The following is a 15,518-nucleotide window of genomic DNA, read 5'->3' as shown; positions in this document are numbered from 1 at the left end:
TTATTGCATCAAAAATTGCTTTTCTTTTGATTGTGTTACTTCAGACATGATCTGTGAAATAAAGTCCCCCCACACCCCACCTCCACCCCTTTCAATTTTTCTCCAAAGAGATAGCATTTAACTTTGGTAATCTGTGTCTTTTGACTGACAGCTTGATTACAAAGACTTGATTATGGAAACACATTCACGTTAACGTGTTACCTAAACAAGCATATATGTGGATGTTTAACTCGAAGAAATTAGAAGAGTTTCTGTTTCCTCTTAAAGCAATGTTAGGTGTCAGTGTGGTGAGGAGACAAATTGTAGACATTACCCTTTTCTATGGTGAGATAGTTAAGGTTTATTGTGCCACCCTGGCTGATAAACACATGTGGGGTTAATTGAAGGGTGCAGAGATAAATGGCTCGGTGAGCCTTGCCTTTCTAGTTCTCGGTTCTCTTGCTTTCTGATGGTCTGACCAGGGTGCAGCTGCCTCAGCCAGTTCTCTGCTCCAGCTGGCAAGGCTTACTTCCTACAAGGCATCCCTGAGAAGCCACATGGACCTACCCCGATGTAGCCCTGGGTACCGGAGCAGCTGTGTGGAGACCCCTGCCAGTTCTGAAATGTTTACACGCTCATTGATTCAGCTTTCCTCCTGCAGTCAGCATCACTGCTTGTGTTTTGTGAGATGGAGGAGGACTTTTTGGAATGGTGTCAGACATATGGGCTAATGTTGGATTTAATGGACTTGGACAACACTGGGTTGTAACGCTTTCTTAATGTACATTTACCCTTTATATAAAACTCTCTCTTATGCACATGAGTTTTTGTGGATATGTTTACCTAGTTTACTCAGACTAACACACAAGGTTACAACTGATTTGACACCCGTAAGCCTAACTGGCAGGAAACCTGATGGTGTAATGATTAAGAGTTTGATTGCTAGACTCAAGGTTAGTTGTTTGAATCCACCCTAGTAGCTTCCTGGGAGAAAGCTATGGTGAGGTGCTCTTATAAAGACAACAGCTAAGAAAAAACTCTAGAAAGCAGTTCTAGCCTGTTACTTGGGGATTTTCCTGAGTTGGAATAGACTTGATGCCACCCAACATCACCCACAAGGATAATTGGGTTGGGAGTTAGGTGATACAGGTCCAGGGCTTCTCCAGGAGCCACAGGAAGAAGAGCTTACTTGCCTTCACCGGGATGCTGACTATTTACTCGTGAGTCAATTCAGACGGATGACAATCCCATTTGTGTTAGAGTAGAGTTTCCATAGAATTTCCAGCAGCCAATTAGTTCTGGAAGTAGAACATCGGATCTTTTCCTGAGGTGCCTCTGTTTGGAATTGGATCTGCAACCTTTTGGTTAGCAGTCGAGCGCTGTGACTATTTGCACCATAGGGGACTCCATTTGAATACTCTGGGAGTCTTTAATTTATCATCAGAGTCTTCGGAATGAATATTTACTTGGTTGTCAGTAACAAAGACCCCAAGTAGTGATACTTTACTAAGTTACTAGTCTTTTTTCTCCCATACAGTTTAGTATATAGGTAATTCTGGCAACTCTGTGTCACAAAGTCCTCAAGGACTAAGGCCTCTGGCTTCTGCTCTGCCACCTCCCCAGTGTGGTCCTTCTCCTAGGAGCAGATGAAGGCATCCCTTTTGCACACAAGCTGAAGGATGGAGGACAGGATAGGTAGGAACCAATCCTGTAACATCTATTGTGTTTTAAGGAAGGTTTCTAAAAACTGTTACAGGAACATAAACTTGCATTCTATTGGTTAGAGCTTACAGGTAACATAGCTACATTTAGATTCTACGAAATATGTGTTTTTGGGTGTCAAGTATTCAGATAAAAAGCTGGTTTTCATGGACAAAGGGTGAAAATGAGTGTTAGGGAGAAGTTGTATTTGGAATGTCCCATCTGCCTCTTTCTTAGGGTCTCTAACTGAATATGTTACATAGACATTCTTACCTCCCAACCTGTATTTACTACCACTAGTACAAAGATGATGTTACTTTGAGGACCGAAGTGGGCCTGATCCAAGGCAGGATATTTTCAATTACCTCACATGCATGTAGATAATTGCTGGACTTGGAGTAGGGAGAATCAGAGAATTGCTACATTTGAATTAGGGTGCTGGAAAAGAATAGTGAAATTACTATGGACTCGGCAGAAGTACAGCCACGCTGCTCCTTGGAAACGAGAATGGCGAGACTTCATTTCACTTGCTTAGGAGAAGGAGGGAACCAGAGCCCAGAGACGGTCATGATGCTCGATAAAGAAGAGGGTCAGAAAAACAAGTTGGATCGACACAGTGGCTGCAATAATGGGCCAAACATAGCCATTCCAAGCCTAGTGCAGGGCAGGGCAGTGCTCAGTATGCTGTATTGACCTAAGTAGTATGCATGCAAATTGAGCAGACTTGACAGCACCTAACACCACCAGCACCAGCATCACGTACATTTATTTCCTTAGGACAATCAGAGTCACATTTGGTTATTTCTACTAGGTCTGCTATTATTTGGTTAATTTAAAAATATTTTCATACCCATAACTGCCACTCTTCAGTTTAATGTCCTGAAATAGAATCCTATGACTGAAATACTATGCCTACATCAGGCAATAAGGTTTCCATCCCAGCAGGATGACATTGGAAGTCTCTTACTAATGTGGTAGGCACTCTTACTTTGGCATGTGTTTTTATTGAAAAAGAAAAAAAGAATTCAAGAAGCAATGGAAAATAATATTTTCTTTAATTCATATGTGACCTCACTCAAAAGAAAATCAGCAACATTGCAGCATGTGGTTTACACTTTCAAAGAACTCTCACCTACCTACAAAGGCATGGATCTTCTAGAAAAAACGTAAACGGGAGACTTTTCTGAAAATATAGAATCTGCATGATAATTTCTATGTAGATTTTGGAATTATTTAGCCTTTATTATACTATAAAATTAAATTGGTGTGGTCTCCATACACTTTGTCTAAATTTAGATTTTTTAGATTGAATATTAGCTTTGCGGTAAGGTTCTTGGTTTCTAAGTTGTTTTCTTCAGGTTCATATTATCTCTACATCCAAATAAAGTTTCCCTCTGCTTCACAACGACTTGAAAGACATTAAATTGGTGTTCATAAAAAGATCTGAATTAAGAGCACCCCCCCTCTTCTTTTAGAAGTGGGGTCCTCAGGATGGCTTGCCCTCTCACTGTATCCTTGGAGTGTTTCTGTTTTGCTTTAGCAATGTGCACAGCACATTCTGGTTCATACTTAAAAGTTGTCATATGGATTGTTTTGACGGTTTCCATGACATGTAAATGGACAAGGATTAAAAAAAAATATGTTCCTGGCTCGAAAGCAAATCATATTTATTTACGCAGTCTAAGTAACCAGACCTCCTCTTAAACTTTACTGCTTCTTCTTCTAGAAGAAATGAAAATACATTTGTAATTTTATAGAGATTGGCAAATTGCCTGATAGCTCTCTGACCTCTTGCTAAACTTTTAGTTCCTTCGTAGCCTTTAAGTTATTAATAGCACTCTTGAATAAAGGTATTGTGGATGACCTAGCACCCGTTGGACAGAATTTCGATTTAGTAGTCAGTACTGGCCAAAGGAGAAGCCCCGGTGCCACTAATAAGTACTCAGCTGCTAACTGGAAGGCTGACTGACACCGTCCTAGCTCCTGGGGAGGATATCTCAGCTGCTAACTGGAAGGCTGACTGACACCATCCTAGCTCCTGGGGAGGATATCTCAGCTGCTAACTGGAAGGATGACTGACACCATACTAGTTCCTGGGGAGGATACAGCAGTCTGATTCCGAAAAAAAAAAAAAAGATAAAAATTAGAGCCTTGAAAACCTTATGGGGGCAGTTCTACTGCTCTGTCCTAAAAGATCTCTCTGGATTGTAATTCAATTTGATGGCAACAGATTTTGTCTGGTTTCATTGGCCAAGGAGGTTAGAACCTGAGCAGAGGGTCAGATTTCCACATAGCAAAATTCCTTGAGGTAAGCTAAGTCTAGGGGCCGGGATGCTAGAAATGGCAGGAAGAGGAAAATGCAGGTAGGGTCCATGCAGGATCAGTCTCTCACTAATCCTGTCACGTATGTCCGCAGGCCAGAGCTTCTGATTTTTAGTCCTGTTCTGCCTAGCGGTGGCAGCGAGAAGAAACTTACAAGACAGACCTTAGGAGGAAAGTTGTATGCGTGGCTTAAGAATGAAGCTGCGGGAGTACAGGTTGGTTAGGACAGCTGGCTCGATCCAGCGGACATTAGAAAGACTTAGAGGATTTTCGCTCCACAGGCACATATGCACAGGACGCTGCTTAAAAGGACATCGCCTTGTGACTGCTGTTTCGCTCACAAGCATGGAGTTCCAGCCACACCAGGAGGGTTCCGTGCAGTCCAGAAGCCACATGGACAGGGAGTCCTTGACCCCTAGATATAAATCCAGGGACTAGTGAGCAGAGTGCTTGTGTGGGAGTTCACTTTGGTCTTATGGAAAAAACAATCACAGAAAAATTATAAAGAATCATTATTTAAAAACAACAACAAAGTTGGTGTACTTATTCCATACAGCATTACAGAGTGCAAATCTGGGACCTTGGAAAGGAAGCAGATTTTGGCTGAAAATGAGCAGGAGTGAACGGTTTAGATGCTGAAACATGAAATGAACTCTGGGTGAGGTAATGCTTATATGAAGATGGATTCAGCATCTCTCAGAGACCCTGAAGAGGACCATTATCCCTTTTAAATAGCTTCTACATTTTAGAATCATTTTCTAATTACAGACACGTTGCAGAGATAGTACTAGGAGTTCCCAAATGTCCTATCCCAGTTTCTAGGAGGTCACTTTGGAAGAGTAAAAACCTGTCCAAAATTGAAAGTGAAAATTATCTATGGTGGAAAACCAAGAAAGAAATTATCTCTGTTATTGTTTAGCCTGGGGGACAGATGCAGATAAACCAGTTGCAGAGTTACCAGGAGACAGCTTGTCTCCCTGCGTCAGGCAGCAGCTGTACGAGGCCAGTCACCCCATCCTTGAGTGGCCACTGTGTTCTTACATTGATGTCCCAGGCTTGCTTTTTGTTAACTACTCCCAGAATAGGTTCCGTGTCACTGGGTTTGTTTGTTTTTAGTGCTTTTTATTGAGGAGAGGGTAGTGGTGGCCCAGTGGTGGAATTCTCACTTGCCGTGCAGGAGACTTGGGTTTATTCCCAGCAAATGTTCCCAAAACACAGCTATCATTTATCTGCAAGCGAAGGCTTGTGCGTTGTGATGCGCAACAGGTTTTAGCGGAATCCTAAGACTAGGAAGAATGGTCTGGTGATCGATATTGGCAAGCCAGCCATGGAAGACTCAATGGATCACAACAGTTCAAATCTCTTTGTGCATAGGGTAGCCATGAGTTGGGGGCAGCTTGATGGTAGTTCCCGCAGGCAGTCCCTGTGTGATACAAATGAGCAGTGTGCTTCCCTGCTGACCGAAATGTTGGGGGCTTGAGTCTACCCAGAGGCAGCTTGGAAGAAAGGCCTGGTGAACTACAGAAAAACAGCCATCGAAAATCCTGGGGAGCACCGCTCTACTCTGACATGCCTGGGATCTCCCTGAGTAATGGGGGATTATCAGGGGTACCCAAAGGCCAAACTGATGTTGCCTTCTGACAACACTCAGTCCCTTGTCCATCTGTTTTCCCTAATTCCACTCTAGACAGACCAGCCAACCCAGACATTGCATCAGCATCCCTTAGACCCTCTTCAGTATCCTTCTGAGAAACTCAGCTTCAGAAGTGATGCTACCCTTCTCCTTCTGCTCTCTGTTTCTGCATGGTGCCAACATGTCCAAGTGTGTCAAATACAGGCAGGTCTCTGGTGGATTTTGTCTGTTACTACCTTGTCTAGGTGGAAGATCTGCTGGTCTCTGCTGCCATGGAAAGATTTGATGCTGCCTTAGTGCAGAACTGCATTGAAATGGCTTATCCGATGTGAATCTGGGTGTAATAGGGGAAAGAGACACACAGAAACCCTCTGACGTAGGCTCTACTGAACTTGTTTTATTTATTTTTAATAAGTAAAGCATTTTATTGGGAGCTTGTACAACTCTCATCATAATCCATACATATCCACTGTGTCAAGCACTTTTGTACATCTGTTTCTCTCATCATTCTCAAAACATTTGCTTTCTACTTGAGCCCTTGGCATCAGCTCCTCATTTTCCCCTACCTCCCTCTCTCCCCTCCCCCATTAACCCCTAATAATTTATAAATTATTATTATTTTGTCATGTCTTACACCATCTGATGTCTCCCTTCACCCACTTCTCCGCTGTCTGTCCCCACATAGAGGAGGTTATATATAGGAGGTTATATATAGATCCTTGTAATCTGTTCCCCATTTCCACCCCACCTTCCCTCCACTTTCCCGGTATCGCCACTCTCACCCTGGTCCTGAGGGGTTCATGTGTCCTGGATTCCCTGTATATCAATTTCCTATCTGTACCAGTGTATATCCTATGATTCCATCCAGATTTGTAAGGTAGCATTGGGATCATGATAGTGGGGGGTAGGGAGCATTCAAGAACTAGAGGGAAATTGTATGTTTCATCATTGCTACACTGCACCCTAACTGGCTCACCTCCTTCCCACGACCCTTCTGGAAGGGGATGGACAGTTGCCCATAGATGGGCCCTGGGTCTCCATCAGCACTCCTCCTCATTCACAATGCTATGATTTGTTTGGTCTTTGATGCCGTACACCTGATCCCTTCGACACCTTGTGATCTCACAGGCTGGTGTGCTTCTTCCATGTGGGCTTTGTTGTTTCCCAGTTAGGTGGCTACTTTTTTATTTTCAAGCCTATAGGACCCCAGACTCTATATCTTTTGATAGCCAGGCACCATCAGCTTTCTTCACCACATTTGCTTATGCATCCACTTTATCTTCAGTGATCGTGTCAGGACAGGGTGATGTGCTTCTTCCATGTGGGGTTTTTTTTTTTCTCAGCTAGATGACTGCTTGTTTATCTTCAGACCTTTAAGATCCCAAATGCTATATCTTTTCTTAGTTAGGCACCATCAACTTTCTTCACCACCTTTGCTTGTGCACCTGCTTTGTCTTCAGTGATCATGCCAGGAAGGTGAGCATCTTAGACTGCCAAATTGTTAGAACAAAGTGTTCTTGAGTTGAGGACGTACTTGAGTAGGGGCCCACTGTCCATCTGTTTCCTTAATACTAAACCTATAAATATATGTACATTGATCTGTTTTTCCCTTGTGGTATATAAACATATTTACATGTGTATTTAGATCTCTATAAATGCCCTTTGCCTCCTAGTTCTTTCCTCTATTTCTTTGTATTTTCCTCTTGTCCCACTATCATGTTCAGCCTTCATTTGGGTTTCGGGAATTCCTTGCATTTACATTGTCCTTGATAAAGCCCTGCCAGACGTCCTACACCCTCCTTGCCACTCGGATCACTTGTTGTTCCCTTGTCTCTGGGTTGTTAGCCAAGATAGTTTAGGTACTATTTCTTTTTGGGTCAGTTGGTGATAGCCACAATAATAATAGCTGAGTATATTTCTGTAAATTCCCTTTAGTGAGCAGTGTGCCAAGTGCATCCAGACATTCATTTACTGTCACAATGTGCCAGTTCACAGATAAGGGAACTCAGGTTTGGAGAGGCCAACTTACTTTTCCAAGGTGCTAAGTAGCAAAATAAGGATTTGAACTCAGGTACCTTGAGATGTGGCTGGACAGATACGCAGGCTGGGAGATTTTATTGCGGACTGCTCCTCTTTTCCCTGCCCTGCTCCACTACAGTTTAATTTTTATAGCAATTCATTTACGTTTTTTAAATTGTAGAACCGATTTGCATTGGCAGGATCTGTTTGTCCTTAGGTGTCCCCTGCACCCACCGGAGGTAGCAATGGGCTTCTGAGCTGCATGTCTGATGGCTACTTTCCAGGATCTCTGCTGTTCCCACGTGGACCAGATTTCTCATTTCGTGCCCCAAAGTTGACCTCCGATCTCTTCCACGTGTACTGAGTTCCGCTAAAGTGTGTATTTAACATCATTGCAAATTTCAGTGAACTCCTTCTGAATCTCCAGTATTTGTTTGTAAAGTTCTAGCTCATTTAGGAGAACCTGGTAGTGGCTTCTACTGCTCAGACTTTGGCTCGGTTTGCAGGAGGGACTTTGAGCTTCTAGGTTTCTCAGCCTGGTTGAGTTTCTTCTCAGTGGCAGCCATGTGGGTGTGGCCCAGTGAAAGACCCAGTGAAAGTGGGTTTGGCCCAGGGTGGAACCAGCATGGTGCATTCTCTAGGACACGTTCGCTGACTTAACGCTGCTTCAATAGGCCAGTTAACAATTCTGTGAGGACCAGGAGGCTCACCTGGGTAAGTTACCCATTTTTATTTCTTTAAAAAAATTACTACTGAGAACAATTGTTTGCAAGAAATGTGACCACTAAGGTGGTACTTGAGACTGCACAGCCTCTCCCTCAAGTTTGGGTTCAGGTTATGGAATTCTTTACCAACGTGTTTTTTTGCTGAGGATCAAACTGTCTCTGTGACCCAGGTCCCCCCACTGGGGCGGAGGTAAAACACAGTGACTTAACAAAATAGGTCTCCTGAGTGGAAATGACAGGATGTTTCCATTTGTCAGTGGGGAAGCTGGAGGGTGACAAACTAGTTGGGAGGAGTTTGAGATGGGAGATAGCAAGTATTTGGTCATCTTTACAGGGCAATGTTGGATGTTGTGGATAGCTTCATAGGGAATACGCAATAGGAAAATGTTTTATTTATTTCAAATGAACTTGGAGCAATAATTGTTTTATAGGGAAAATTCCATTCCTGGCAGGAAGTTGTACTCCCTGCCCTAAAAGGTCCTTTTCCATATCTAATTCATTTGATTAAATCCAGGTTTGTGATTTGTAGGGAAACGTTTCCAGAGACCACAGATCCAGCAGAAGCAGCACAAAAGCAGGTTAGATATTACCTTTCGATATATTTAGCAGAATTTAAATGTTTAAGTAAATATGGCACAACACAGTAGAAACAAGCAACCAGCAAATAAACAAATAACACACATAAACAGACCCATGATGTAAAGTCAGAAAGATCTAGAATGGAATGTCTACCTTGTCACTCTGCATACTATTGGGCAGTTTACATAACTTCTCTAAATATCACTTTTCCTGTCTACAAATTTGAGATAATAGAATACACCTTAAGAGGCTTTTGTTAAGATTAAACAAAAGAACCTGAGGGGTCAATAGTAAGCAACAAATAACGTTAATTATTTAGGTTCAGAATTGACATGATGGCAGTGATTTATAAAGGGCAACGGCCCTAGTATCAAAGAACAGATGATTAGAACTGAAAAATTGAACCCCAGAACAAAGAATTCCTTTAAGATCTAACCTGTTTCATATTAATGCAAGACAAATCATAGTTGAATCATTAAAGCAACAACAAGGCATTTCAGGAGACATGAGGGAGAATAGTTATGGGCCCTGGAGTCAGGTATGGACTGTGCCTGGGCCTTCAGGGAGCAGCTGGTCCTTCTACAGGGCTGCTTGGCCCGACCCTTTGGCATGAGAGAGCACCTCCGGGAATGAGTGGGGAGTTCATTAAGGCAGCTGGCTCTAGAAACTCATAGTTTCCTTCTCAGACATTTTAAGAGCCTGGCAACCATTAGCTTCCCCTTGGTTAATTAGGAAGCTTGCAAGCGTATTCTTACAGTCCAATTATAGATCTTTTATACACTGCACAATTAGTCTGTCCTCAAGGTGAGGGAAACAGGGAATCTTCTAAGAACTCAGATCGTAGTGCTGATAAAATTAGACTCTAAAGTAATGTGAATGTTGCAAACCTTGCTCAGGCAATATTGAATCAGTTAGAACATGACCCAGATTCACCTGGAGTGGCCACGCTTAATGAGTTACAGACTCCTCCCTGGTGGCACTGAGGGTTAAGCACTGGATTGCTGACTGTAAAGGCAGTATTTCAGATCCACCAACTGCTCTGAGGGAGAAAGAGGAGGCTGTCTGTTCCTGTAAGAATGTGCAGTCTTGGGAACCATACATAGAGCTGCTAGGAGTTGAAAGTACTATAGACAAGCCCCCCCCCCCCAAAAAAGAACAATTCTGTCTAGGAAAAGTACAGCCAGCATGTCCTTTTGAAGTGAGGATGGTGAGACTTGGTCTCATGTGCTCTGGACATGTTCTCAGAAGTCTGTCCCTGGAGAAGGACTCCATGCTTGGTCAAGTGGAGGGGCAACGACAAAGAGAAATACCTTAGGTGGGTGGACTCCCACAGCAACACTGGTGAAGATGGCTTAGGACTGGGACATGTTTTGTTCTGTGTGTATAAGGTCACTATGTGTCCAAACTGACTTGACGGCACATAACAACCATCACGAGTTGGAATCAACCCAATGGCAGTGGGCCTTGCGTATATTACGACACAAATTCCCTATAGCTTTTCAGGAGGGATCCATATGGTCTCCAGCTGTCATTAAAAAAATTAAACTTGTCCAAGTTGCTACAGCCTAAGGGCTATCTTCTTTCTTTGCACCCAAGTTGGCATGGCTGCTGATTGTGTTATTCTGGTTATTTTTCTCATAAGCAGTTCGTCAGTCTAAGAGCTGGGCCTACATCTCTTACTATTTTCGTCTCCCCCATAAGATTTATCATTGGAGATATTCAGTAAATGATCATTGATTAAATGACTATTGACAACAATCATAGCCTTTATCATTGGAAGTTTTCAATAAATAATCATTAATTTAATGGCTATTGACAAAAATGTTAAAATTAAAGTGAAATTTCTTTACTGAATAAGCTTAGAAGCACATGCAAAGAATCCTGTGTCTTCTTCATTGAAATGATTTTGTTCGAATGTCAGGGAAATTTGTTTTTGATGTTGTGGTTCCGTGTTAGGCTGCTAGCCACATGGTTGGTGGTTCAAAGCCACCTGCAGCTGCGAGGGAGAAAGACTCGGTGTGTTACTTCCATTAACAGTCAAAGAGTCTCAGAAACACAAAGGCTGTCGCTCTGACTTGAGGGCAGTCATTGTTTTTTTGGGGGCGGTTTGGTTCTTGATTAGTTAGACAGAAAACTGATCTTCTGATTTCAAAAATCTTTCAAGGCATCATCAGGTACAGTTTATTTGGTGGGCTGTGGGGGAGAATGAACTCCTGCTATTGCCATAATTTAAGGAACACTAGATTGTGCAGTGATTTTAAAGAGAAATTTGTTGCTGGCACATTATTTTCTAATAAGCATTAAGTCCACTAGATGGCAGGCAAGGATAACAGAAAGAAAAGTAGCACCCTCCATTGCTTGCTTTTCGAGATTGGTTTATAGGCAGCGGCTGGGTTACCGAGGAAGGAGACCAACTCCTAAATGTGTCTTTAAGTTGACTTTGTTCGTGAATTGCAGCAGGTGCACACAGTTCTCACGCTGCCTTGCTTCATTTAGTGTAAAAAAGAGAGCCCTAGTGAAACTGTGGTTTGAGCACTGGGCTGCTCAAAGCAACCTTGGCAACCAATGATTCCGTAGGAGAAAGATGTAACAATCTGCTTCTGTCAAGATTTGCAGCCTTAAAGGGGATTCTACTCTGTCCTATGAACCAGAAACTACTTAACACCAACCGGTGGGGTTGGGTTTTAGTGTAAGGAAAAGCTTGCCGTCTTATCAATGACATAAAAGCCACATGAGAAGCAAATAAGGATGATTATGAAGGAGCATTGCTTGCAAGGGGAGGTTGGTCCAATTTGTAAACCAGGACTTAGTGTCTTTCCCTTAACAGGGCTGCCACACACTCCTTCATTCCTGCGAAGTTCAGCATTAGCTTTCCAAGATTTTAAAAGTGATTGAGAAACATTCCTTATGAGTTTTGTCAGCCAGTATTTTCCTGTGACAACGGACCTTTTATTCTCCACAATTTCCTTAAAGGATAATGGGTATTCTGGCCCATGGGAATGACACACACAGTATCAGGATCAGCAAAAGTCTTATTGACAGCTTGTGATATGCCAATGACACAAACTTCCTTGCTGAAAGTGAGGAGGGCTTGAAGCACTTGCTGATGAAGATCAAAGACTACAATCTTTGGACGGCCACTCAGTGTAGGCCACTTCACCAGAGACAACATGAAAAACAGAGAAAAGGTTGATGTCAATGATTTAATTTTGCCTGGATCCCCAATCATGCTTATGGAAGCAGCAGTCGAGAAATCAAATGGTGTGTTGCATTGGCCAAACCTGCTACATAAGAATTTTAAAAGTGTGGACGAGCAGCAGCATCACTTTGAGGGCGAAAACATGCTTGATTCAATCCGTGGTATTCTCAGCCTCCTCACATGCATGTGAAAATTGGCAATGAATAAGGAAGACTAATAAGTCCTGGTGTTGCTAACAAATGTCTCTTTTAGAGTGCTCACTGGAAGAACATGGACACCTATTAGTAGCACTTTCACTTCCCTTGTCCTATGAATGTCTGAAATGATTTCAAACTGTCAGAAAAATTTCATCCCAGTTTAATAGAACAACGTGTTCTTGCATTGAGGGAGTACTTGAGTGGAGGCCCAATGTCCATCTGCTACCTTAATAGTAAACCTACAAATATATGCACATAGATCTGTTTCCCCACCATCATATATAAATATATGGCATTTATAGAGGTCTAAATATAGGTCTAAATATAAATATATTTATATATGTGCATGCCTATATTTAGACCTCTAAAAATGCCCTTTGCCTCCTAGTTCTTTGCTCTATTTCCTTTTACTTTCCTCTTGTCCCACTATCATGCTCAGTCTTTATTTGGGTTTCAGTAATTCCTCTTGGTTAAATTGCCCTTGATCAAGCCCTACCAGTACTCCTACACCCTCCTCACCAATGATTTCGATCACTTGCTGTTCCCTTGTCCCTGGGTTTGTTAACACTCACTTCCTTTCCCCTGCCTTTCCGCCCCACGCCCTCTCCCATGTCCTCCAGGAACCATAGGTCCCATTGTTTTCTCCTCCAGATTGTTTATCCCACCTATCTTATCTAGAAAGACCTGCAGAGATAACAATATGCACAAAAAACAAGAGAGAACAAAACAAAGGAACAAAACAAAGGAAAAGAAAACAACAAAAACAGCCCAATGACAAAAAAAAAAAAAAGCCTGTAAATAGTTCAAGGTCTGTTGTTGACCTTTAGGAGTGTTTTCCAGTCGAGTCTGATGGGGTGCCATGCCCTGACCCCAAAGTCTATTTTTGGTATTCCCTTGGGATTTCCTTGCTCTGGTCCCCTTGCTGTTCTGTTGCACGCCCTTAGTGTTTTGCCTCAGTGTGGTGGGGTCAGATCGGCGCAATTCCTGCACTGTGTCTCCATTCTTGTCCCCCATAGGGCTATGGGTCCGTGAGGGATGTCGTGTCTCGTAGCGGGACTGGCCCTATGGTCCTCTCTGTGCATTGGCGGTTCTGAGCAGGGATATCATCCTCAAGGCGTGGTGGGCCAGGATGTGCTCCACTCTTTCTTCCTCCCCCTTCATTTACTCCAGTATCCTCTCATCAGACATATCCGTCTCCCTGAGCTGTAGCTTCAGTGCTGTTTTGTGAAATAAATTCTTTTTGCATGGGGTGGTGGTGGCTGTTAACTGGCATTCTATGATGCTCACCTTCCCAACATGATCACTGAAGGCAAAGTGGGTGCATAAGCAAATGTGGTGAAGAAAGCTGATGGTACCCGCCTATGAAAAGATAGAGTGTCTGGGGTCTTAAAGTCTTGAAGGTAAAAAATTGGCCGTCTAGCTCAGAAGCAACAAAGCCCACATGGAAGAAGCACACCAGCCTGTGTGATTATGAGGTGTCGATGGGATCAGGGATCAGGTATCAGGCATCAAAGAACAAAAAATCATATCGTTGTGAATGAGGGGGAGTGGAGGGTGAAGACCCAAAGTTGATCTGTAGGCAACTGGATATCCCCTTACAGAAGGGTTGCGGGGAGGAGACAAGCTTGTCTGGGTGCAGTGTAGCAACAAAGAAACATATAACTTTCCTCTAGTTCTTTAATGCTTCCCCTCCTCCCCCACCCCGCCCCACTATCATGATCCCAATTCTACCTTACAAATCTGGCTAGACCAGAAGATGTACACTGGTACAGATAGGAAATGGAAACACAGGGAATCCAGGGCAGATGACCCCTTCAGGACAAGTAGTGAGAGTGGCGATACTTGGAGGGTGGAGGGAAAGTGGGGTAGAAAGGAGGAACCAATTACAAGGATCTACATATAACCTCCTCCCTGGGGGATGGACAATAGAAAAGTGAGTGAAGGGAGATGTCGGACAGTGTAAGACATGACAAAATAATAATAATTTATAAAATATCAAGGGTTTGTGAGGAAGGGGGGCCAGGGAGGGAGGAGAAAAAACTGAGGAGCTGATACCAAGGGCTCAAGCAGAAAGAAAATGTTTTGAGAATGATGATGGCAACAAATGTACAAGTGTGCATGACACACTGGATGTATGTATGGATTATGATAAGAACTGTAGGAACCCCAATAAATTTATTATGCCCCCCCCAAAAAAACAACCACACTTCATCCCACTTGTGTCTGGGATCTAAAAGGGAACAGAGAAGTGTGCTAAAAGATGTTTTGTTGAACTATCAGAAGAATAAACAACAACAACAAAGCAACTGCTCTCTCTTCTTCCATTAGGGCAGTGGTTCTCAATCTTCCTAAGGCTGCGACCCTTGAATGCAGTTCCTCGTATTGTGGTGACCCCCCAACCACAAAATTATTTTTGTTGCTACTTCATAACTGTAATTTTGCTACTGTTATGAATTTGGAGACCCCTGTGAAAGGGTAATTCGACCTCAAAAGGAGTCACGACCCACAGGTTGAGAACTGCTGCATTAGGGAACCTCAAACCTATTCTTTGCTCATATGCCTGATTATCTTTCTAAGATACAAAAGTGATTATGCCATATCTATGATTGGAATCTTTGCATGAACTCTTTTGTGTCTTCAAAGTGAGCCCCATGCTCCATAAGGTGAACCATAATTAGAGTAGTCATACACCTTAGTTTGTCTAATATTGTCCCGATGTGTTTATTGATAATCTCTCTATTCCATTTCTAAAGTATCCTGGGGTAATTGATAAATTATACTTATTAAGGTTATAATCTCTTATAAAGGGTCCTCATATAAGGCTCACAAGATTGACCAGTCTCTATTTTTCAAGCCTCACTCTTGTGCTTCAGTTCTTGTGCTTTCATCATCTATCCATAGTCTGGAAGTTCACTGAAACTTGTTCATCTTGGGTGATCCTGGCATTTGAAATGCCCGTGGCACAGTTCCCAGCATGACAGCAGCATGCAAACTACCACAGTACAGCAGAATGACATTTGAGTCTTGTGCGTCAGGGTTGTATCCTGTCAGCATACTTATTCCATCTGTATGTTGAACAAATAATCCAAGAAGCTGGACTACATGACAAAGAACTTGGCATCAGGGTTGGAGGCAGGTTTGTTAACAATATGTCATAAGTAGGT

This window comes from Tenrec ecaudatus, chromosome 7 (assembly GCF_050624435.1).
Source record: "Tenrec ecaudatus isolate mTenEca1 chromosome 7, mTenEca1.hap1, whole genome shotgun sequence".
Taxonomy (NCBI): Eukaryota; Metazoa; Chordata; class Mammalia; order Afrosoricida; family Tenrecidae; genus Tenrec; species Tenrec ecaudatus.
Note: the sequence above shows the minus strand (reverse complement) of the source record.